Below are 4,673 nucleotides of genomic sequence, written 5' to 3'. Positions count from 1 at the left end.
TTAACAGGTTATAAACTGTTTCCATGAATTCTAGTTGTCATAGTAATGCAATAATGATAAAATTGCTTTAATATTTATGTATATATACTTCCAATACATAGCCTAATTTCACCAATTTCAACGTTTTGTGTGTAGTCTTATACCCAGTTTGGAGGGTCAACACATACCGAATGGCAACAGAGAGAGAGAGAGAGAGAGAGAGAGAGAAAGGAAGGCGGAGGAACGAAGAAGAGAGATGGGGGGGGGGGGGGGGTGGGGGGGGGGGGTTGGGGAGAGGGTAGGTGGAGCTTTATACGCGTGTTCGTATCCATTCTGCATAATGGAGTTTTTGTCTCTTGGTACAAGGACAAGTGTCGTTATTCTTTACGATTAGTGATTCACGATACCCTTATAAATTACGGCACTGGTGTAATGCACTATAGCAAAATCTCGTTCTGTTAAGAGTGTTCGTTACAGAAATAGGTATTGCCCAAAAACCTGCTTGCACTGTCTCTGAAACCCATAGTAGACATGCTGCTTAGTTGTCAATCAAGTTTTTTATAACCAAGTATTTTTTTACAAGCTAGCTATTGAATAAATTTGTATTTTTCTCAGTCAAAACATATGCCCCTCAATGCTAACTTTCCTCTTTAAAGACTTTCTGGTCATTGCAAATTCGGCCCCATAATTTCTTATGGTGCGAAAACAGACAAGAGGCCCATGGACCGAAAACGATTGCGTCACACTACGGCGATAATCCAGCAGTAAAACATCTTCATATATCCAAAAAGTAAATAATAAAGATATATATGCGCATTACGATTATAAACAATTACATGTATAGCTGATAACAATCTGCATGAATAACTGGTAAACTGTTCTGCAATGACAGTTGAGTATAGCAATTATTTACAATAGGTACGAAAGTCAAGATGTCGTGACGTCATAATACAGAACTTGAAAGAACGTTCTAATTCAGAAAAATAATTACTTAAATTTGAGTCAGAGTCGAGTTACTTTTTCAATAACGAATATTTTCAAATAATCATCATAAATATGTAAAATATTGATGTTTTACTACTTATTTAAAAATTAGCCAAGAGCACGCTTCTCGTCATCTTCTACCCCAACAGCTGTTTACGCCTGGCTTGTTGCTGATGAGAAATCGTGTTTCGATTGTTGTGATAAAAGTGCTCCAGCGTCTGTGGGTACAAGTGGTGTGCGGATTTATCACAGGAAATGGTTAGTTTATTGACACAAGCTACTCCGTAAACATCGAGATGGCGTCAATCTTCGAAACATTTTTAGTTGTAAGTAAAAATTTCTAAAGCGTTTTTGGTGAGATTTCCACTGCCGTGGGCGCCATTTTCAGTACCCTCTGTTTAAATCTGTTTAAATCTTAAAATTTGGCCATAATTTCTAACTTTGGGGAAAATACTTACTTCGAAAGGAGAGTAGAGGTCTTTAGCTCCGTTTCTCACCAACAACAAGTCGCGACTGATGCCCATCTCGGGTGTCAGGACGCGTTATAATGTACTTTTTCGGAGGGTGGCTTGCACTGATGGTAGCTGGCCTGCGTGGCCTGCTTTGATGTTTTACCCTAATCATCATAAATATGTAAAATATTGATGGTTTTACTACTTATTTAAAAATTAGGCCCAAGAGTCAACGCTTCACGTCATCTTCCTACCCCAACAAGCTGTTTACGCCTGGCTTGTTGTTGATGAGAAATGTGTTTCGATTGTTGTGATAAAAGTGCTCCAGCGTCTGTGGGTACAAGTGGTGTGCGGATTTATCACAGGAAATGGTTAGTTTATTGACACAAGCTACTCCGTAAACATCGAGATGGCGTCAATCTTCTAAATACCTCGAGTTGTAAGTAAAAATGTTGAACGCGTTTTGGTGAGATTTCCACTGCCGTGGGCGCCATTTCAGTACCCTCTGTTTAAAATCTGTTTAAATCTTAAAATTTGGCCTTAATTTCTAACTTTGGAGAAAATACTTACTTCGAAAGGAGAGTAGAGGTCTTTAGCTCCGTTTCTCACCAACAACAAGTCGCGACTGATGCCCATCTCGGGTGTCAGGACGCGTTATAATGTACTTTTTCGGAGGGTGGCTTGCACTGATGGTAGCTGGCCTGCGTGGCCTGCTTTGATGTTTTACCCTAGCTAAAATGATAACTTAGGATTGTATGCCTACCTACAAAGTAGGCTAGTAGCCATGACTACTACCTAGTATTACAACTCGGTAGGTAGTCTAGGTCTGGGATAACCGTTTTAAACCTATAAACAGCAGGAATTCAAATTCCATTCCATACCAACTGTACCGCTACCCACGGATGGGCAGGTATCCTAACCTCCAGCGGCTGCCTAGCCTACCCGAGGCCAAAACCCTTTGCCAGGACTACCCTGTGGAAGAACTACTAACCTGGATGTCGACCTTCTGGCCGGGGGTCTCCTGCACGTTATATTCGCCTGTGACGAGAACGTCCTTGTGAATTTCTTCTCGCAAACATTTTTGTGTGTTGGGCTGCAGGTGGAACATGATCCCATCTGCGGCAGACAAGAGCGCTGCCGCTATGCTTAGTACGAATCCCAGCCCCACCATTTTGCGCCTTCTGCCACTCGTAGATTAATATCAGGTCTCACACATGAAGAATTATAGGTCGGGGGGACGGAATGACGCCAAAATATCTCACGAGATAAACACTGTCAGACGGTGAAAGCAGCCGATGACGTTTGCTCAAGACTGCCAAGGGATTCCACTCAGTGGAATGAGAAATTCGTAGCTCTTGTTGTGAAGGGTCTCTGCTTAAATCGCACGCATCCCCTTCGATGTCAACGAAATATACTGAAAAACTTCCTCATCAGCCAAAATAATGTCTAGATGAATAATGACTATCTTCAAAAGGCACTGTGAATTATGGTCAATTACTATATCCGAACTGGTCTTTCCTTAAAAACATAACCATTGTTTAGTTAACCTCTGAGAAATTCTTTTCTATTTAAATTGAAAGATAATATACATTTCAGCATTCAAATATTGTCTCTTGGCTATCCTAGGGTAATGTTTCCATATGTAAATACGGGTAAATGTAAGACACATTAAAAAAATTTTATTAGGGCTAATCCGTGCAAGTAGAAATAAAAACCGAGTTGCTTACAGACGAGTTCCACGTAATATTATTGGACAGATGTAGAAAAGGGTATATCAAATGCGAAACTCTGGTTGAATACCGGCATATGGATATACATACATTTCGAAAAAATAATTTTGGGCGATAGAAATGAACACAAATCTTTGTGTATCACGTTAAAATCAATAAAACAATAAATTTAATTCAATTTTAAAGCTGAAATACATACTCACGTGCACCAACTTCTGATGACAGCATGTGCAATTCTGTGAATTTAATGACAATAACATTATATCAAAATGTGTTACATGAAAAAAGTATATAGAGTCATTCCAGTACGTATCAACGAGTTAATTTTTTCACGTTATGGGTAGTATTCGGATATCCGGCATCAGACCCTCGACCCCCATACCCGGCAAGACATCGACAACGGATATTGATACTTTTAGTCATTGCGATTTCATTAACTACGATCTAGTCTACTAATTGGCGGTAATTGATATTCACTTAAGTTTTGCATGGGTCAGCTGATGTTATGCTGAATGCTAAGGGGATATCTCGGGAAACTTGTGCATTTTGCATTTGAAAATAACCCCACACAACTCGAACGCGCGCACAGACACACATATACGTATGTATGTATATATATATATATATATATATATATATATATATATCTATATAATAATATATATATATATATATATATATGTGTGTGTGTGTGTGTGTGTGTGTGTGTGTGGTGTGTGTGTGTGTGTGTGTGTGTGTTACTTACATAGCAACAACACACAGGGGTCGTCAGCAGCACGTCAAATACCCATACAAAAGAATGCGCCATTTTTTCTGATCGCACTTGCATTCTCTCGCCTCTTGGGCATTAAAACCCTTCTTAATACTTCAACATATCCTTGTCTTTTTCTTCGCGTTCCTTCAAACACTTACGATTTTTGCACTAATTTTCTCCTATCCACCACCCTCTGTTCTCCCCACATGACCAAAGTGCCATAAAACTCTAATCTTTTTTTTTTCATCTGCTAACCTAATTACCTCATCTTAGTATCTGATGCGCGCTCATCATCCCCACTTCACTTCCATAAAGGAGATTCGACTCAAGATCTCCAGACATTCCATGTTTGGCTCCTATAGACACTCAAAATCTTTTCCTTATTTCCTCCATATGGTTCCTTGTTTGCCTTGATTCACTCATTCTGCGACACTCCTTTTCCTAACCCACGATCATCCCATACATTTACTCCTAAATAGAAATATAAATCAGTCACTATAGGTATCAGCTGCTCAATTTTCCTGGTTTCCATTCTCATCATTCTAGACTTTTGCAAATGCCCTTCCAATCTTTTCGCAAGAATCTGCAGTTGCTCCTTCCTGGCGTCAGAACATAGTATTAGCTGAGAATATTAGTTAATCGATCTTCCCCACTATCTATCCAGCATTCTCTATATTGTTATCTCCTTGCTTCTTAGAGTTATAAATGGTGCTTTTTTTTTATCATTTTATCGTCTTCCATCCTTTCCAGAAGACCAAACCCTCTTAAAATATT

The sequence above is a fragment of the Macrobrachium nipponense genome, chromosome 31, assembly GCF_015104395.2.
Source record: "Macrobrachium nipponense isolate FS-2020 chromosome 31, ASM1510439v2, whole genome shotgun sequence".
Taxonomy (NCBI): domain Eukaryota; kingdom Metazoa; phylum Arthropoda; class Malacostraca; order Decapoda; family Palaemonidae; genus Macrobrachium; species Macrobrachium nipponense.
The sequence above is the reverse complement of the archived record's forward strand: the minus strand, read 5'-3'. Positions refer to the sequence as shown.